The sequence below is a fragment of the Dryobates pubescens genome, chromosome 1, assembly GCF_014839835.1.
Source record: "Dryobates pubescens isolate bDryPub1 chromosome 1, bDryPub1.pri, whole genome shotgun sequence".
Classification (NCBI taxonomy): Eukaryota; Metazoa; Chordata; class Aves; order Piciformes; family Picidae; genus Dryobates; species Dryobates pubescens.
In genome coordinates this window covers 47,573,524-47,595,155 of record NC_071612.1, presented here as the reverse complement: position 1 = coordinate 47,595,155, position 21,632 = coordinate 47,573,524, and the positions used below count along the sequence as shown (strand labels likewise).

At 39.9% G+C, this 21,632-nt stretch overlaps 1 protein-coding gene across 1 annotated transcript in view; it reads left to right on the top strand.

Annotated features, from left to right (window-relative positions):
* Positions 1-268: 268 nt before the first annotated feature.
* Positions 269-21,632, top strand: part of FBXW7 (F-box and WD repeat domain containing 7) — a 179,212-nt gene continuing 157,848 nt past the window's right edge. The window contains exon 1 of the mRNA XM_054165209.1: positions 269-450. The gene's annotated coding sequence lies outside the window, so the exon portion shown is untranslated. The remainder of the gene's footprint in view (positions 451-21,632) is intronic.

The following is a 21,632-nucleotide window of genomic DNA, read 5'->3' as shown; positions in this document are numbered from 1 at the left end:
GCTCCCCTCGGCCGCTGGAGCTGAGGCCCGGCGGCGCCCGCAGTGCATGAGAGCGGGGTGGGGGCCGCAGCCCGAGCCACTTGCCTCCCGGCCGGCGGCGACACAGGGACCGGCCCGGGGGGCAGCGAGGGGCTGCGAGGCGGTGTCTCCATGTGAGAGAACGCGGAGGCGCACCTGAGCCGCTGGGACAGCCGCAGCTGGGGGGTGGTGGTGAGCAGTCGCGGGGCCCGGCCCCGAAGACCACCTGCTTTGCAGCCCGTCCCGGCGGGGGCGGGACCCGCCTGCCCCCTTGAAGCCGCCCGGGCCCCGGCGGCAGCCCTAGGGCAGGGGGCAGCGGGCCCCCTCCCGCCGGGGAAGGGGGGCTCCGCCTTGCTGCCGGCTTCGCCCCGCCGGCGGGAAGGCTTGTGCGCCGCGACTGAAGGGAGAGCCCAGCGAAGCCCGTCCCGAAAAGTAAGTGTGAGCGGGAGGAGCCCCTAGAGTGGGGGTTCGTGTGTCCTGGGTCTGCCGGTGCAGTACGTGGGGGCCGGCTCGGGGGGCGCGGCGCCGCCGCCGCTTCCCATGCGGCTCACGTTGCCAGCTGCGCACGGTCTGGTGCCCCGCGGGCGGGTGGCCCCCGCCTCGCTCCCGCCCACCACAGCGTGAAGAGGTGGGGGTGGGTTCCTCCGCTGTGGCCCCCAGGAAGGGTCGAGGTCTCCTCTGCAACTTGTGCCGCCCTCTTTGTACCCGCCGCGGCGCGGGCCGGGAACAGCGGCCCCTGCGAACAAAGGCGGCGGGCGGTGAAAGGGCTCGGGACCCCTCCGTCCCCGCCCGTCAGAGCCGAGCGGAACCGCCGGGGCGGAAAGTTGTGCAAAGCTGGGAGCGAAACGCACGGCCGCGGGGCTGGAAGCGGGGAGGTTTTCAAACATCTCCCATCCCGCTGTGCCTTCCCCCCAACACCCCCCCCCCCCCCCTTTTTTTTTTCCCTCCCCCCCCCTCTTTCCTTTCCTTGTCCTTTTATAAAGGGTTGAGTGGCTCCTAATAGACCCAGTGGCAGCCGCCTGGATGTTCATCTACATAAGACTTGTGTGGAAACTGCTACTGTTACAGGAAAACGTTATTAAGGAGCTGCTTTTTCATATAAAGCATTTTTAAATGCAGTTTAAAAGGAAGAAGTAGCAGTGGCTCTTCCTCTTCGTCGGGCAAGTTGCATCTTCACGAAGCACGAGCAAGTGCCATTGCCCGCACTCCAAACCTTACTCTGAGGCTGGGGAACGAAAGGTCTTGTTTGGGAATGGGACCCAATTTGTTTGCCTGAGTTTTGTTTTACTTGGATTTTTACTGTTTCTGCAGCTTGCATAATTCTCCTCTAAGCAAGAAAATACAGCAAAACTTAATAGGGCATTTTAACTTGCTCTTAACTGAGGAGAACACCACCTCAGTAATTAGTCGAGGAAGCAACATTTAGGTTTGCAAATGTTCAGTTGTATTCAGAAGTTGAAATTTATACAACATTTAGTTTCATATACTTAAAGAGGTGAAGAGTGGAGATTGAATACTGTCTCCTCAAATAAATGGCATTCAGACACACGTTCAGAAATCATAACTGTGAAAACTGTGAGTGTAGCTGGTGCACTGCTTCTCCACACCTCTGTGGATGGGGTCTAGAAAAGACTTTGAAGGGCCAAGTTGTAGGATTTGTCTGATTCTTCAGTAAAAGAATAAACAGCTTGTCAGCATCCCATGATTTGTTAGCTAGGGTCCTGTTCTTCAGTGTCTTCTTTCAGACTGAATTAAAAGTAAAGAAAAATAAGAGGCAGCAGAAATGTATAGTGGCTGAAGGTCTGAAAACCTGGCATGTGTATGGAAAGTCATCCTACAGAATTCCAACAGTGTGGCTTTGTGCTTTAGTTTGTTTGTGTTATGTTTTTGAGAGTTTCCCAGCTATGCACTTTCCTCTTTCACTGAGAAAGCTCAGGGGAAAACCTATACATCAGTTGTTGAACTTTATGTTCAGTTCACTTTTTGCTTTTCTTGGCCTCAGAACTAGGAGGTCTGGAAAGGAAGTTGCGTTCTCTTCAGGCCCTCGAGTTAAGGAGATGGCCAATGCTATGATGTATTTAATATCCCAAGGAGCTAAGAGGTACTATGTCCTTTTTTGATATGGTGATGACACCTGCATTTATGTCATTTCCTTCTTCAAAAAGTAAATCGGCTGTTCCCACTCTGTCACCTGGTTGTTAATGTCAGTCTGGCTTTGTCTTTTGATGGCACATAGACATTCTTCTTGGTGTTCCAGGTTCATCGATATCTCAAGAAGATACATCACTTAGACCTTGACAAAAATCATTGTAGTATCATTAAGATCTCAAAGGATGTGCATTTCATTTGCATTAGCTGTTAGAGAAGCTTTTATATTAAGTAGCTTTTTAGTTTAGGGTAAGAAATAATTTTTATCTTTAGACTCTTACAATGACAAATTAACTTTGCTTCCTCCCATTGCCTGTGCATGTGGTACTTTGCAAAAGTTCTGTTAATTACTTCAATGGAGTTTGTTGTCTCTGAATCAGTAAAAGAAAGGAATAGTGTGTGATGATTTAGGCCTGGCAATGTTATTAAACAGAGAGGAATGCTATTTTGTCTCTTTAAAGTAAACCAAGTTGGTTATCTTTTAGTCAGCATGCTTTAAATTCAGACTGTATTTAATGAATGTATTTAATCTTCTAGATCTTCTGAAGAACACATGCCTGTTAACTGACTATATGTACATTACATGTGAAATAAAAGTAACATAAAGACCCTACCTGCTGAGTTGCTTCAGCCTTCTTTTATGTGGGCCGTATGAAATTAGGTAGCTCTTGAAAGAGACAATGAGCATTACACATAATCACTCTTGAAAATGGTTTTCCATAACAGAAAGTATTGTGATTTAGTGAATTTTTGAAAACTGCTGAATGGTTCTGTACTGAAATGCTCCATGTAGTGAAAGGATAGACAAAAGCTGTTTACTAGAAAATTTTACTAGAATCACTAATACGAATTTTAAAAGAAGTCTCTTATGACAGCCAAGTGTACAAAGACTTCAGATATATCTGGAAGGCCTAGAACCACCTAAATGTATGACTTAACTTATTGTTAACAAACTTCTTGGTCTTGTTCTGTGGTGGTATGGCCATTGGTTGTGATATGGACTGTTCTTGCTTAAATTGAAGGTCAGTTTAGCCCAGCATCTCAAGTTTCTCGGTGGATGTCTGTGAAAGACTGTTGGCAGCACTATGTGCTTACAGGTCTTTGTCGCAGAACAGCCTTTGTGGTCACTGTGTGTCTTGTTAGGGCAGTGTCATTTATGTGCATTTGGTAACCCTTAGCGGCTTCCTCTTGGGTGAACTTGTTTGGTGGCTTCAAGGGAAGAGAGGTCAGTTCACTGCTTAGTGACTTGGTTTGAGTATACGAGTCAGCTGTGTTGGGTGCTTTCTAATTCCTGTGTGAGGAGAGAAGAATACTTTATTCCTGTCCACACCTGTCATAGTTTCATGTTCAACAGAAAATGAAACATGGTTCTCCAGCTTTCACTTGTGGGTTAAATAGTGAAGTAGTTATTTTTTTAATCTTTTTTTTTCTGATGAGATGGAATTAGTAAATAAACTTAATAGCTTGATTAGGTGCTTTCTTAAATATTAAAGCACACAATATGTTTTTCTCCTCTGAGAACTTTGCATATGCAATTTGTATTTTTTTTTTTGGTTGTAATGAATGCTAGAATCATTGCAGCTCAGTTGTGAGGGAATGTTTTGTGGGTAGGGGGAGGGAATATGTTGCACTGTTGTGAATCCTGCTTAGTTATTTCCACCATCGTGTGAGTTGCCTGTTGCATATCTGGAGAAGCAGCACTGAGAAGTATGAGCCCCTTGGTGTAGAAGGACTGAGGTGAGGTGTACTTGGAGAGCAGGGCGTGCTGAATAAGCAATAGTTTCTAAGCACAAGATTTGCCTCCTTGCCAAAAGCAGGGAAGCTGTCCACAGGTTGAGCGAAGAGGTCTATGCATGCTTTAGTGAGACCTGGCCTTGTGCTGCTGGAGCTATGGAGAAGGGGATATTGGGGAAGGAGGCATTGCAATGGTTTCCTCTGAACTCTCCATAAACCTGGATGGAAGAGTCTTGCCAGTGCACTATCCCAGGCTGTAATCATGAATTCTTCCCTTCTCCAGTTCCTCTCTTTATGCATGGGTCTCTTTTTGAAAATTAGAAACGCGAACTGATTCTGGGATAATTGTTATACTTTTTCCTGTGTTCCCTTCTGCAGTTTGGTCTTCTGGTCTGATATCAAAGCTTGTTGTTCTCCCTTTTCAGTACTTCCTCCTTTAGAAATGTTGCTCTGGGTGGCTGGGAAGGTGGGAGGAGACCTTGACATGATACAGGTTACCAGAAACTTCCCTTGCTGAGATGATCAAAGAGCTTAAGGGTGGTGGTGGAGAAATGACTGTACTTGGAGTGCTGGGGGTTCTTTTCGGTGAATTGAAGTACTCCTGAGCTTGGTCAGGCTGAGTCAGTGTTACTCAGCTGTGGTTTTGTGTTGTAGGTTGTAGCAATTGCTCTGAATTTCTGAAGGGCAGGAACTGCAACCCCAGCGTGTGTGCTTTGACTGGCATAATGTCCTTACTAGACATACAGTCTGTATTTTCACAGATGCTGGCAAATACTGTTGGAGCATGTGCTTTTCAGGGTAAAGTCTATTGTGTGTTCTCTAAGATGAAACCTTACGTTTAGATCTGCTGTAGCTTACAGGGTCTGCCTCAGCTTCTAGGGAGCTTGGTGTAATACAAGCTGCACTTGTATGTGAAATGCTTTATAGAATAGAATGTGTCCTTGTATCTAGAGGAATGAAAATAGTAAAAATGTTTTCAGAAGTGAAGAGGCTAATTCAGGACAAACTACTTGTCTTTCTAAATGACTGACAAACCCAGAACACCACAAACCAAAGCTGAGGGAGGGGGGGAGAAGTTTCATGCCTTTTCCGAAGTTCCCTTTTTAGGAGGGTAAACTGCTCAGTGTGTTCCCTGGCGAGTGAAAACCTCTCAGCATTGTAGCATAGTTCATGCTTGAGGAGTCTCTCACTAGCTATTGTGGTAGCTGCAAAATCTAGCATTCTGTTGCTAGACCTGACTGCATGCTTTTGTTGACTTCTTCATTGCCTAATAAGGCTGTTTTTTAAACAGTATTTTTCTTCAGTGTTTAAGGCCATAACCATTTAGTAATGATAACAAAAACTACTACTTTGGATTGAGGCCTCTCTGCAGAAATGTTACTCATCTTTCATGGCTAGCATGGTCCCATGTGGCATGGCATGGTGTTGAATATCTATTGAAGATAGGATGTGTACACCTTTGTTTTACCAAATGCCGTGTCTGTGCTAAGCAGCGTTACCTGTAGCCCTGAGCATGAGTTGAGTGGTCAATAAACTTGCAGTTTGCCAGGAATGCCTACTTCTGTGGCTGTTTATTGCTTGTTTAATTCATGCACTGATGCTCAAAGCAAGATACCCTCATCCAAGTGATTCGTAATGTTTTTTTCTGAGTTCTGCTGTGGCAGTTTTGTCTGTTGCCAGAGCTGATGAATATGTCTTCATATCTGTGGCATTTCTGTGAGTGGGTGGATCACTGCAATGACAGGTAACTTTCTTTACTGCAGAGTACAGTAGTGACAGTTTTTTTTGGGATCTGTGTCATGCTAAGGCAAAGTAGCTGTATTAGTTTTTGGTAGTTTCCTTATATTTTTTGGGTGGTGGGAGGGAAGTAGTCTTTATTTATTTAAACCTGTAAACTGCTGTTTCTTTCTCCAGGTGCCTAGATATCAGGGCCTACTACATATTCCAGCAAGGTGCAATTCAAAATTACTATTTTGTTTGGGGCACTGTGAAAATTGCTTTTTCTCCTAACTTGATACATGTTGCAAGAGTCCTGTCATGCTACCCATATGGTGCATATTTCAACTTCTGTGTAGTCAAGGCGGGAGGTAGATGGGGTACCCTTGTGATAAGCCTCTGGTAGAAGGGAGTAGTACTGCTCTTCTTTCATGGCATGTTAGTTGTATTATCTATGGTAGTAGGTGGATTCTGACTGTTGTCTGCAGTCTGGTTAAGAGCAACTTAGTCATTCCCTTCCTGCTTGCTGGACTTTGTCTTGCCCTGGACTTGCTCTGCATTACCAGCTGTGGGGCATATAGTCCTGAATGACCACTTCATTTTCATGAAACATAGCAAGAGTAGTATGCAAGTTTTGGTGGCCTCTTAGTAGTAATTCTCTTTTCACATAGTGTATCTTTAGGGAAATGATAATGTGTGAAATAGGTTCTATTAGGAGTATCTTATGTGGGCTCCAATGGACAAGTGTCCTTTCCATTTTTCTGGCCCATAATAGAGAAGTGTGCTTGTGTTAATGATCTTGATTATTTTCATAATGGCAATTTTTTAGCTTGTCTAGAAATTAAACTTTAAAAATTAAGTTCTACATACCTGAGAGCTCAGTAAACCTAGAACAGTTCTTTTACATAGTTTGCTGTAGCAAAGCAGCTTTGATGTTCATGTTTATATTTGATTTGGTTTCCAGGACATACTGTTTCTTCATTTCAGGTTTTGTGTTGTATTCCCAGCTTTTTAGCTTATTGCCATGGTAAAGATTGCAAATTGTCTTGTTATTTGTCCTTTAAATACTGTAACACTTGAGTATTTTGAAAACAAGTAATTCCTGACATGCAACAGAAAAGTAGTGCACTGATTCTGAAATAACCGAGGCTCAAACTTCAGCTCAGCCACTACTCATGTTTGGCTGTGCCTGGCAGGAGTGCTAGATAACACTCAGTATGACTCAGGAGCACAGGCAGGCTTGTTTTGTTCAAAGGGTACAGATGGATGGTGGCCTATGTCATGCAGTGGATGTGTGGTGCTCTGGTTAGGGGAGCTACATGCTGCAGTTGCTGACTCCCTATGTAGGAGGTATATACAGTCATCCTGCTCAGCTTGCATGTTGTTTACATGGCCTGTGGAAACCTTTTGAAAGGGAGCTGGGAATGACTGGGAAAGCAAAAGCTTGTTTGGTGGCACAAAAGCAATATTAATGTTTGTAGTCCTTCACAATTCTATTGTTTACACTGCAGTGTGGTGGGAACAAAATTGATTTCATAGGTTAGGTATGACCTAGCAAAGATTAAAAAAAGAGAAACTTGAAACTGAAACAATCTGCCCTTCCTTCCTTTGTAAAATCTTTCTGAAATTACAGACTGAGGGTTCCTGAGTTGTTCTATTCCCTCATCCTTTACAGGGTTATCATTCATATTACATTTGACCTGCTTAGCTGCTGCTGAAAGGAGTGGTTCCAAACAGCTTCTGCTACTTCCAACCTCTTCCTGTGCTAGCTCTTGAGTTTAATCTGACTTCTTGTTAATTAATTTTGTGCTGTTGGTTTTCTACCATTTTAGTTCACCAAATTTAAATGAAAAGGGAACTGAAACGCCAACTGAGTTGGCTCAGTGTGAGATGGCATGTGCATTAGAGCTGACAGTGGGAATCCACAGTGAATCTTTGGGCACTGACCATCCATTAGATCTGCTTAACAGTGCCCTGAAACATCTCAGCTGTGGTGTAATGATCTGCTGAAGCTTGTGTGGAGTATGTGCTGCAACCAAAAGGACTGATCTTAAACAACACCATCTCCCTTTCTGGCTTTTGTGGTTCTGCTGTCCACTCTTCAAATCCAACTGGTTGTGAACCAACTTCAGTGTAGGTGCTGCCTGATTTGTTAGCCTTTTGGGTAAGAGGAGAGTGGGATTACTGCTTCTAAAAGCAAGAAAAATGAAGCAATCTAAAAATGCTTATAATACATGTATTAAATGGCAAAAGTATTGTTTTACGTATTGTACTGTAAACTATGTGTGACAAAAACTCACTGTCAGCTACTATCCATTTAACCTACAAAATTGAGCATGCACTTCATCTTCAAAGGCTTTTCCCTGGAGTTCTCTTAATATCACAGTTGTAGTTGTGCCACTCTGGACAAACTAATCCTTTTATTCAGTAAAGCTACATTTAACACAGTGATCAAAGCTACAGTGTGCAGAAATATTAGTATTCAAATCTGTAAAACACAAGGGAAACAAACTGCTCTATGAACAGCAAAGCTAACAGAACCTGTTTTCCTGCGGATTTGGATCTTGTGCTGCTGTATCCCACCACTGAAGTAACAGAGTTCTCATTACTGTCCTGTTGTCTTCAGTGACCTCCCTTATCACAGTATGTTCAGATCCTGCAGCCTGACTACTGGGGTACTCCCATATAATCTACCAAGATATTTTTTTTTTTCCTTAGTTTGCTAGCTGGGCTAAAGACAGCATGTGCTATGGCTATTGCAGAGCTTTTGTGTGTGCTTGTAGGCTGCTGCTGAAGAGGGTGGGGGGGGAAAAATTCATATGTAAGAATTCTGATTGTAGAGCTGAGAATTTAACTTTTGTGCTAGTCTCTCAGCCTTTAGTTGCTATCTTCAAAAAAATAATTAGGACTTCATTACAGGACATCTGTATCTTTCTGTCTTTCTTGGAGAATCACTTTTTGGAAAGATATGTAGTGCCCCTGAAAAGTTTCACTTACAAAACTTTTAGTAGCTCACAAATCTTAAAGATCAGTCTCAGTTGTTGTTACAGCTTATTACACTGTTTAATAAAGCATGTAATCCTTTAAAAAGGTATGTTAAGATTGTAGTTTAATAAAAAAAAAAAGTTTGGGGATCTGAGGAATTACTGTATAGAAGTATATTGTCTCATATTAATCATGAATTCCATAGTTCTGTCTTATGGTCTTTGTGATGTTTTAACCCCGTGCTCCAGTTGAATATAATCGTGTCCCAAAACTCAAATGTCATAGTTTTTTTCTATACCTTTTCCTGTATATTATTGTACAGCTTTTGGTTAGAGATCTTTCTGATGCTTTTTGGCCTCCCCTTCAAGATGACTGTTGTCAACTTTGACCTTCATTGAAACTGTTTGATTAGCATTTCAAACCAGTCTTTACATTGTGTGCCTACTTGGGAGTGCTGTATATTTACAAAGTGCCTGTTGGGAATGCTGTATTCAGTTTGTAGTGTACAGTTTGTAACCTTTTCCAAAACATTTTATATACCTCCTAACTATTTTTAATGAACACCATTCTTAAGCAGACTATTGAGAGACAACATGTCTCTTTCTGAATTTGTTGCTAAAATCCAGAAAGTTGGTGGGTAGCAGCACCTTGACATATAATACTTTGCTGATTGTTCTTTTTGTTTATCATTAATTTCTTTTCATCTGTCTTGGTTAGATGATGTGAAGTTCTCACACTTCCTTCTCTTGTCTTATTCTTAATAATTTTCATGTGCGTTTTGCCACTTTTTGCTCTCTGGAGCATTGGATAATCTGTAAAGTGGCTCAGGTAGATAACCTTAGCCTTCTACTATTGACCCTTATCTGCAAGTTTACATTGCCACTACTTTTGATGCCTTGGTGGTGGCATCTAAACACAAACAATGTTTTCCCTGACCACCATGATTAATTTTACGTAATGGCCTCTTTAGACCTCAGGAGAGGCATTTTGAAAGTCAGTTTTTCAGCAATTTCTCATTAGTTCACTGTTGTTGTTATAAAATACAAGTAGCATTAAAAAAAGCGTGGTTTCTGAAAAGGAAACTGCTGTGTATATTCTCTGATATCAACCTGTGGATGTTTTGGAATAGTATTCTCTTAAACAATTGTTAGAGGTAGCCTCCTGATGCATGAAAGGCTTGGGTTTTTTTTTGACATACTAAATCATATTTGCTGTCTCTTTTAAATCTAGGTAAGTAGTATGTTTTCTCTCATTCTAATATTAGTTACATTTAGGAGGAGGTTAATATAATTTAAAAATATTTACAAATTAACTTCCCCCCCCCCCCTTGCTCCTCTGACATAATCCAGTTCTGTTTTCTGCTAATAACAGAAGAAAATGCAAAAGTACTGGATTTTTTTCCTAAAAGTTTAGGTTTCTTGGCTGTGTTCCATTCTCCAGAATTGTGTAGTGGAGTGCTGGCAGCTGAGGAATGTGGGTGCTTAGGTACTCTTTCGTAGATTTTGAATTTGGCATCTAGGAGGCATTGAGTTCAGGTGATAGAAACACTGAGAGATGCGCAATGGAAAGTGAATAAAGGAGAGTGTAGAGGCCTCCCTAACTAGTGAACAGGCTGACACCTGTGACTTGTTCTTCCATCCCTTTTTTTTTTCTTTTTTTGGTATACCTTTTCAGAAAGGAAAGCAACCTGCAAATCCAACCCAGATTTAGTCATGTGGCTTTTCTGAGGAGAAAAATGGCATCCAGGATTGTTTGGTAGTAGACTATTCTGCTGCCCACTAAGAGCTTGTGCACACAGTGTGTAGAAGGCAAGACTATGAAACTGTTGTAGAAGGCTTGCTGGTGAACAATCAATGTTATTCCAGTGAGCATGTAACAACTTTTTAACTAATACTTTGAATGAAAGGTCAAGCTCGTTAAAACTGCTGGATAAAGCACTGGTTGGATGGCTGGGCCCAAAGAGTGGAGTTAAATCCAGCTGGAGGCTGGGCACAAGTAGTGTTCCTCACAGCTCAGTGTTGGGACCACTTCTGTTTAACATCTTTATTGATACACTCTGTGCCCTTATCAAGTTCATCAGTAAGTTTGCAGACAGCACCAAGTTAAGTGAGAGCGTCCGTCTGCATGAGGCTAGGGAGGCTCTACACAGAGGCTTGGATAGCAGTATGAGCTTTGACACGGCCAGGTGCCAGGTCCTCCCCTTGGGCCACAACCACCCCATGCAATGTTACAGGCTTGGGGAAGTGTGGCTGGAAAGCTGTCTAGCAGAAAGGGACCTGGGGATTCTAATCAACAAGGGGCTGAATGTGAACAAGCGGTGTGGCCCGGAAGACAATGGCATCCTTGCTTGTGTTAGAAATAGTGTGTCCACCAGGTAGGGAGGTGATTCCTGTACTTGGCATTGGTGAGGCCACACTTCAAGTATTGTGTTAAGTTTTGGGCACCTCAATACAAGAGAGATGTTGAGGTGCTGGAGTGAGTGGAGGAATGATTCTATGATTCAAATGTAATGTATTTTATCAAGCTGGTAGTTTTGATAGTAGCATCCAAACATTGAAATACATTTTCTGTATTTTACCTTGAATGATAATTACTTAGTAAAAACATTTTAAAAGAGATAAACCGAAGGAATTGCCACACTGGATCACACTGACATTTTTTTTTCTTTCCTAGTGTCCTCTGATAGCAGATAGAAGAGAAAATTATGTACAGAAACCCACAAGTTCCCTGATTCCTCCCATGACCTATCTGAAAAATATCTGGAAGTGGATGCATGGGGCATGTTGAGAACATGAGAAGTGTTAGATACTTTTCATGCTTGCTGTTCAGCTACTTCCAGCTCAAGGAATCTCTGAACCTGATATTATTTCTGTTTATTCAGTAACTCTTGAATGGTTTTTCTTCTGTGAAGTTGTCCAGTCTGTCCTTGAACCCATGTGAAATTTTCATCTCCATTGCATCCTTTTGCAATGAATTCCCTGAGTCTGCCAGCTGGGGTTGCCTGAAGGGTTACCCGTGTTTTTAAGATGGCCTCTACTAGCTTCATTAGCTGCTGTCTAATGTTTGAGTTGGAAGGGGAAATGAAGTCAGTCAGGTAGCACTGTGCTTTGCCTCTGGTGTAGTCTATTGAAATTGGTGATGTCCTTGGTCCAGAAGAGACCAGGTGCCAGTTCTTATATATTTGGGTATTTTTTCTGAAACACTGCACATGTGTTAGAAGGCAGTATTTCTTCACTAACTGCCTGAATTTTTCTATTTAATTTATGTAAAAACAGTTCTTAGTAGTGTTTCAAGACTGAAGTTTAAGCCTAGGAATAGCAATTGAACTGAAGTTTATGCTATAGGGGACAAGTTTACTGAAGAATTGCTTGACCCTGTGGAAATGATGGATACTGAAATAAGGATGAGGAATTCTCATCTGTCTCTCCAGGAAATGGCAGTTCCTGTATAGATGTTCCTGTGGCTGTCTTTTAATGTGGTAAGAACATCAACTTAGGAACTCAAAAGTTTCAGTGTTTTGCTGATAAAGATCATGCAAAAATAATAACAACAAACTCTAGAATCTTTCTGGAATGATAAATCACAAAAATTCAGCTCTTGTAATTGAAGTCTTTTGGTCTGCTGTGTTTATTTTCAACTTCCATTTTTTAATTATAATCACACAAATGAGTACTTTTTGTGAAGAAAAGTAAACTTACTGGTTTTCTGTAAACCTCTAAAGCCTTTATTAACTGTGTAATTTGCAGAAGATACATGTGTAAGCAATAAATAGATTCTTCAAGCTACATATTAAAGTCTTACTAAGGTATTAATTGCTTGTTTTTAAAGTGTTCTTTTAAAAGCTGATTTGAAATAATCATAGGTGGTTTTTCTTTTTTTTCCCCCTTTCATTTTGTTGTGGTGTTTATTTGTGGAGGGAGGGTTTTTTTGGTCAAATTGATGGCTATCATGGAGACAATTCTGAAGAAAACTATGATGCATTTTAACTTTGTGGTTCATTTTCTGTTGCCACTACTGATAGGCTTTCGTATCAGTTTTTGTGGAGTATAGTTTCATACGATGATTTAGGTTAGAAGGGTCCTTAAAGATCATCTAGTTTTAACCCCCCTGCCACGGGAAGGACACATTCCACTGGCTCAGGTTGCTGAAGGCCTCATCCAGCCTGGTCTTGAACACCTCCAGGGAGGGGACATCCATGACCTCCCTGGGCAACTTCCAGTTCTGGTGTCTCACCATCCTTGCTGTAAAAAATTTCTTCCTAATAGCCAGTCTAAATTGGCCCTCCTCAAGCTTATAGCTATTCCCTTTCATCTTATAACTGCAAGCCTTTGTAAAAAGTCTCTTCTGGGCTTTCTTGTAGGTCTCTTTCAGGTATTAGAAGGGATCTCCCCAGAGCCTTCTTTTCTTATGCTGATGAACATAGATAAATGAAATTCAGGTCTAATCCTCCAGTCATTGGAGCGTACACTTAAATTCAGTCATTAAAATATCTGTAGAACAGTTAGCATCTGCATAAAAGTTTGCTCCATCAGTAGCTACAAATGTAAATGTATCAAACTTCTTAGGAATGTACTTTTATTTCCTCTGAATAAAACTGATTGCTAGTTTTTCAATAATAACACAACCTAAAAAATGCCAGGAACTTTTAGTCTAAGCTTATTTTTTTGGAGGAGCAAGAAGTTAATCTCTGAAGAGTAGAATTTTGCAAATCTACTTAAGTAATTTAGAACCATAAGTTCTACTGAATTTGTACTGTGCAAGGAATGAAATAAAACTGGAGTAGAGCTAAATTTTGGAAGTTAAGCAAACTGAAAAATGCAGTTGATCACACATCTTGGACAACATCTTGTGCAGTGGAGGTCTCATTCTTGTATAAATCTCTAAGTTTTAACACCTGACTGTAAAACTGTTGAAAGAATTGGTCAGGTGTGGTCAGGGAGAATGGCAAATGTGAATTCAGAACTTAATTAGGAAAGCGTTGTGTTTAAACTTTTATCACTGTCTTGAAGTCATGTTTATTTGTTCTTAAGGAGGATGTGGAAAAGTGTTCTGTAATTCTCTTTAGAATCAATGCCTTTGCAGTAGTTGCTGTACTGTGGTTTTCTTTGCCAGCACATCTGTTGTGTAGTAGTAGGCAAAAGACTCCAAAGTCTGTGAAATCTTTAAGTGAAAACCTTAGAAGATGGTTGAAACCTTACAGTTAAGTGAAATTGCCTGATTGTGGTATGAAATGTGATGGTAGTTTCTAGCTTCTTCAATAAATAAATATATATTCAGTAAATACTTGTTTGGCAATAGCTAGGAGGACTGCAAGACTTGTTGTATGACTCCTGTTCCAGCTATCAGTTGTCTTTCTGTGCCTTATCTTGGTGCTTGACAACCATTTAATTGAAAAGTTTCACATGCTATTAAAGTGTTATTGTTAGAATAGGCACCTCATTCCAGAAGGAGGATATAATATCATGGCTTGATAGGGAGAATCACAGTATAGGGGGAGGGATGCTTTCACTATGCTAGATAGCAGACTTGTTTATTTTATAAATACAGATTTTTTTTTTTCCCCAAGAGCAAAGGACTGAACCTTGGCTAATTGTAAATATTTTTTTGAGTGGGATCAAGTATTTTACCATCATTCTGTTACAAGAACTTTCAAGAATTCAAATGCTATAACATCCAGTGTAACAAATGGGAATCTGGTCCCTTAGAAGCAGCAGTAATAAGGATGAAACTTGCTTATTTTTTTTTTGTTTGTGGAGTTGTGATTGTAAAAATATCAGTGATTAGCACCATGCCTGACAAAAATAAGTGAGGCATGTTAGCAGAAGAGTGACTTCAGATTGCTTCTACAGTGGCTTGCCACTGGGATAAGTGGTGTTGCATTCTTAAATATCAAGGGTAAAAAAGTATGTATAGACACTCTATCACTCATGTTTGGATCTTGTTTCGCTTTTTTACGTGTGTAGATGTGTTATGCAGCTACATATGTATGTTACTGCTGGTAAAAATGTCTTTCACAGATTCTAAATGTAGTGGGGAGTAAGAATTACATCTGCCTAGCTTTTTTGTGTAGCTGTTGTTGGCTAGGTGAAAAGATGCTTAATTTTAAAATTTTTTTAAAAATCTTTTGGCACAATTTCTAATTACAGAATAATGAAGCTGATTTGTCAGTGAACTGAGTTTAGAAATTATGAGTAAAGGAGACTTCACTTAATTCTTTCAAGGATTTCTGATATTGTACAGCTTAAGGTCTTGGTGCAAAAACTTTGATCTTGCTTGGAGGAAGTTTGCAGCCATCATCATGTTAGAACTGGTCACAAAAACCCCCATACAAGAACAATGAGCACTGTAGAAGAAAGTTCAAACTTAATCTCCTTCAGTTTAATTGAAAACAATGGTCACAAGTACTTAGATCATTTTTGATCTTTGCTCACTGCAGCTCTTACGTTGTTTGTCAAATCCAAATGAATCTTTGGCCCAAGCTGAGTGCATCCATTAAGTGATTTCTGTTGTACAGCGTTGTGGTGATCTTTTCATTATAGGTTGCCACTGTTAAATAGGAAGCTTTGCAGAAGTCATTAATATGATAAATTTGAGCTTTTGGTAGGAGGGGGATACCTTTACCAAGAACCCTACATTTCTTTGTTGAATAGGCATGAACATTTGCATTGCACTTTGCTGTCTTTTAAAAAGTCAATGCTAAGGTTTTTTCTTACCAGCGTAAGGAAGTGGAGAAGTTAACAGATTTTAGAACTTTTGACTTGGTGATTTTTAAGAAAGCATAGTTAAATGCATTCTGTGAGGTTTCTGATGTTTCGTAGACTAACAAAAGGTTGCTTTATTAGTAGCTTTAATGAACAAATCGCTTTACTGGCTTAGACATACTGGTTGCTTTGTCGGTCCAAACAGCTATGGGTTCTTGTTTCAATTCACTATTGTACTAGAGTAGAGAAGTGATAGCCATTGACCTTCTGTTAAAGCACAATAAAAAGTTTTTTGTGAAGAAGGAAAGTGTGTGGGGAAAAGAGCAATGCAGATCTCTGACTTGAGTTCAGCAATGTAAAAATTAAGAGACCGTGTACCTCTCCTGTTGCTTTTCTTGCTATGTGGCTCAATATACTGAGCCACTTGAAACAAGAAAGACTGACTTTCTCAAAGCCCCTTTTCTGTGGAACCTCTGTGTGAAGTAAAAAGGTATTTGTATTTTATCTGGAAGGAAGCATATAAAGTAGGTATGCCTGTAGTTCTGAGTAAGAAGTGTGTTAGTCTTCAAAAAAGTATTCCTTTAAAAATTATTATTGATTTTGTGGTTTGTTTTATTAATTAGCACACCTGAGTTAACTATAGCTTTTGATTGAATTGAGTGATCATGTTTTAATTATTGAATTACTTCCTGAGAATTGTTTAAATGAGTAAATAGTAATTTTGTTTTCTGGCTGTAGGTAAGATTGAAATTTGTTAGGTACTCCAGATTTTTGTTAATGACAATTATTTCTTGAAATGATGTCTGTAATGAAAGGATGTTAAATTAGGTGGAATAACATTGCAGCCCTCCAGCTCATTCTTAGAGTTACAGATTGCTTAAAAACTTACCATTTAACTTGTAAAAGATGAGCATCTTCATGTAACGAGAACAACAGTATTGCAGTTGAAGCTGGGGATTCGCATACATTTGCCAAATGTTTTATTTACAGTACATAATGTGAAGTTATGATCAAAAGGATTAGGAACTTTAATGAAAGCACTGTACAAAACCAATTTACTGTTCTCTACAAATATTTTTTTAGATTAGAGAAGTACAGTGTGGCTCATTCTGTAGCTGGGTGATTTCTGGTTTGCAGATTTGCACTGGAGCACTTGTCATTTGATGGGAACAGCTGCTGAGATAAATCTTATACTTTAGTTATACTTTGAGTTTTGTCATAGGAATTGTGTAGCATGCTTGGTGGTTATGTGTTGGGCATAGTTCATAGTAGTGTCCACATTACAATAAAGTGTTTGCAAAACTGTTTTTCTCATAGAGCAGTTTTATGCCTTAATGTGTTCCTAACTCCTCAGGAAAGCAGGTTCTCCCTTAGAGTATTTCTTAGCTTCATTGCCTGTCACAATGCTCCCTGTCCTTGCATAAATTTATCTGCATCTCAGGTTTGAGACAGTTGTCCCCTATGATTTATTTTTTTTAAAGTTAAGAATTTGATTGTGCTTCTGTATGACTACATTGAGGAGAAGCAGTGCTATGACAGCGTGTTGAGTTTGTGTGTGCTTTGCTGAGCCTGTTCACTAAGAAGTTGGTTTGCCACCACGTTTAGCAGCTATAGCTCAGAAGTGTTTTTTAGAGGAAGTACCTTTTGATTTTCTTGACTCTTACAGCATTAAAATGTCTTGCATGGCTTTGCATGGGAGAAACTTAGAGCAGGAAAGCACAGTTTTTAATGTCCCCATCCCACAAGGGTTGGAGTTCATTGCCGCTCCATGCAGTGCCCTCTTTCCTACCTCTGCTGGTTATTGCTTTCTGTGCTTTTCATCTTTTTCTCTGTGGTCTTTCAAGCATGTACTATGAGGTTTGTTTTTGCTCTAGTGTGTTTTTTTTTTCTTGGTACTATCTCCCTGTCTCCTTTTGGCTGCATTTTATTCCCCTGCTCTCCCCTCTTGCTTATCCAGTTCTGCCCTCTTACCCTTGTTTTAGATTTAATGCTGTTTTGGTAATTTTGTTTTCAAAATACTTGGCTTTCCTTTGTAAACCTAAAAAAGTACTTGAGTCAGCCCTGGTTTTTGAAGGATCCACCTCTTCCTGAGGCAGTCTTAGTACCCTCTTCTGTTAGACAGGTGTTCTGTAGCCACTCTGTGCTTGCCACAGAGTGGGTACCTCAGCTCTCCAATGTACAAAATTAAAAGGCAACTTATATCTTCTGCATTGTTTGAAACCAGTTAAGGTTTATGAGGTTTTATGGCATTGCAATGGATACTAAACAATTATTGTAAAAGTAGTCATCAACATTTAGCTTGGAGGTATCAGTTGAAACTAACAAGGATTAATGTTTCTGAATTCTTAATGTAAAAGTAGCATCTTAAGTGGATGATGGAAGAGGCTGTGACTTTGAATACTACTTTTAACCCTTCATCCTACTGTGTCAAAACTTGTGTTTTAACAGCCTGCTGTTGGGGAGCTGTTTTTGAGGTTTTGTTGATACTATGATGACTGCATACCATCTACCATTTGGGTGTGTGGTAGTTCTGATGCAGTTTCTTTTTGAAAGATACAGGAAGTAAAGATAATGAAATAAACTGCTGGATTCTTGCTGTCCAGTCAGCTTTTTTGTTATACATTTCTTCATCAATATCAACTTCCTAACTATCCATCTCAATAACAAATGACAGGCCACAAACTGCATGTATTGAAGAAGGAAGACACAACTAAGATCTGTTTGTTTTAAAATCACCAACCATCTGAAACATACAATAAAAGGTGTATTGTTTAGTCCCTAGATACCATTGCATCTGCAGTGAGGACAGTGCATTTGATATTTGTCTTCCAAAATGTATACCTCAAAACACTGTTGCTCTAGAGAAGTAGTAAAATCTTTGAATATCATGGAAGAACTTGCTGCAATACAGCAATAAATCTCCCTGTAGGGGCTTAGCATTGTGCCTTGGAATCTGTACCAGAACTGATTAAAAATTACCGGCTACAGTGTAAAATGTATGTGAAGAAATTTCTCTCTGACCCTCTTCTCTAGCTTTCTAATGGTCCCCTACCATCAAGTTCATGACTGAAGCCAGATGTTTTGCAGGTGAATTTGCATCAAATAGTACCAGGCCCTGAAGAGCAACAAATGCAAAGCTTGCCAATGAATCTTCACCACCCTGTGGTAAATATTTGCTCTCCTCCACACTAAAATCAACAAAATCTGTGGATCTTGCATATTCACACACCGGAATGTAATGTACTTAATATAGTTCACCAGACGTTCTTATGGGAGTAAAGGGAGGGAAAGCAAACAACTGCTAAGCACCCAAATGAACTCATGTCTACAACAGAGAAAAGACCTAACCACTATTCTTTCAGGCAGGCAGGGTATCAACAGGAACTGAGCAATTTTGGACTTGATGATCTCAAAGGTCTTTTCCAACCTGGTTAATTTTGTATTCTATATTCTATTTTAATTGGAGTTTAACCAAGGTGGGCCTGAAGTAACATCCAGAAGACAAATTTGGGTATTTAGGTATGGGATTATGCAGTTTACTGTGGTGTGAAGAGAGGGATTTTGTGGAATGGCATAAATTTCCCCACTCCTTTAAATCTTTGTATGTCACAGGTAAATTAATAATTGCCTGTTTTGCCCTCATTGTAAGACAAAGACACTAACTTCCTGTCTTCCTTGAAAAATCTTGTTCTGTTCCACAGGCTTTCAGCTACCTCCTATTAATTAGTAGCCAGGGTGAAATAGGAGCTCATATTCTTGTTTTGAAGTTGTTCTGAGATGTTCTATCTTTTTGAAATTTGGAGATCTCTACCACATCTCTTTAGCTATATCGGTGTGACTAATAGAAAAGATTTGTCGCTCTGTATTATCAGTGCTTCTAATACTCTTCTCCAAACTAAAACTGTTGTCTTAGAAAAATTAATTTCACTTCAAGTTGAGCCTTATAATGTTCAATCCCACCAGTTTAGAGTCTAGTTCTTGAGTGAGATAATGGCTCATTTGGTTTCCACGGCGCTTCTGTCTTCTTCACTGCTTCTCTAATTGGAAGCTATTTTTAGCTCATGTAGATGCCTTTTTCATCAGCTCTTTGTGAGTGGAGATGTAGACAGAGCAGTGGTAGTTGGAAGAACTGGGGCTTCTGTTCCTAGCTTCTGCCATTGACTTTCTCTGAGAGTATCATAATTAAGAGCATAATCTTTTTTGAGCCTCACCTCTATAAAATGAGAATACTTAGCCACATCTGTGAAATGTTTTGTTGCTGTTGGGTAAACATCCTTAGTATTTTTATGTTTCAGGAGGTCACAGTCTGTGATGCACTATAATAATAAAATTTTATTTCTTTTTGGAAAAGAAACATCACCAGTAGTTCACCATTCTGCATTAAAATGGCAGTCTGTAATTTCTGTAGTATTAAGTTAATTTGATCTTTAATGTGGGGTGGTATTTTTTTTTTGATGGGAGCAGTGACTTGGAATGAGTTGCTATTGCTTTTACTGAACATGAGATATTTTAATGAAAATGGGAGGCTATATTAATTACCTTAGTGAAACACTTTTAGCAGGTGTTAAATTTCTGTCCTGTTTGTGTTTTCCAGAACACATTTAATGAAACATAAATACTATTTTATTGTAATACATGCAATATCCAAGACAGACCCATAAACTCCAAATGAAAATTTACTCTGCTTAATGGTCTACATCTTAGGTTTTTTTCACTCTCATGGAAAGGACTTACTGCTATAGTTGCTGCATTAATCCATAATCCAATAAAGGGGATTTATTGGAGGGGTTGAAGGCGGAGAGAAGGAAAAGAATGTGTCTGTGCAGTGCACTGTGGGCAATAGTTATGCTAAAAATAAGAATCGTTTTGTATTTACCTTTCTCAGTGTGAGACACATGCACTAAAGCTTCACAGTAGCATTTTAAGGTGCTATCTCACACTTCTCACAGAAAAAGACCAACAAACCAAACAATTGACTCCTGAGGCCCAAGTTGTTCTTCCTGTTATTTCAGCTGTCACAAAAGCAGAGACAACTGGGCCTCTACTTAAATCCATACAATTGGCTTGTATTAAATATACGATATTCAGTGACTCTTCAGCTTTGATAGAACTGTGTCAGAACAGTGTACAACTCTACTGTAGTATACATAGCATACCTCTACTAGCATATATGCACAAATAGGACCTCGAGACTCTTCCGAGTTTAATCATTATGTAGGTAACATCTCATGTTGAAGGTCCCCTGTAACCTAGATGTAGTAAAATGCATGAATTAAAGCCATTCTTCATTGCAAAGGATGTGTATGAATGTCTTGTAGCTGAAGGACTAGCAGATTCTGCATGTAGATTTTTAAAGCTTTAAAGACAAAACTGAAAGAAAGGGTGCATCAATATTTATTGCCACTAATGAGTATTTACTGCATCTTCAATGACAGTCAAGTTCCTCTAAGGGTTCACTGACAGGCATTGTTACAAGTATTCATGTTGATACTTTATTTATGGAATCACACTTTCTTCCTTCAAAAGAGAAGGCAGGACCCTGATGTACCCTTCTTAGAGTTTGGTACTTCACAGAAACTGAATGCTGGATTTTTGAGCAACATCAGTTGTTTTTGCTCAAGTTTGAAAGGTACAATTATGTGATCCAATCTTTGAAAAGCGAGCTCTGTGGAGTTTTCAACTCTAAATGTCAGTTACAATAATTTTCATTCCTTTCCTCCTCATCTGTTGTGCAGGCTTCACCTCTAATAGTTAATGTAGTTGGTAAGGAACTCTGAAGAAACTTTTATCAAAGTTGCTCAGATTGCTGAGAAAAGATTTATACAGTTATTCTTTTGAATATGGGTTGACTTCTAACAGCTGCTAAATGCATGATCTCAGTCTTGTAAATCACTGTAAGATTATTCATGCTTTATTTGAAAATGTTGCTTGTTTTCCATGTATAAAATGATTTTCATGAAAATATCCATGAGGATACGCTGATTTTTACTGCTTGAGTCATCATTTAATTAGCTAGTATTTGACTCTGATTTTCAGGCTATGGTTTAGATACAAATAATGGTGCTGTGCTCTTAGGGGTAGACATATAAGCTCAGAAATCATTTGGTGTTCACAGAAATGTTCAGGTTAGAAGAGACCCTCGGGATCACCAAGTCCAACAGATAACCCTGCTCTGCAAGGTTCACCCCTAAACCATATTCCCAAGCACCACCTCCAAATGACCTTTAAATACATCCAGGTTTGGTGACTTAACCACCTCCCTGGGCAGCCCATTGCAGTGCCTGACCACTCTTGCCAGGAAAGACTTTTTCCTGACATCCAGTCTAAACC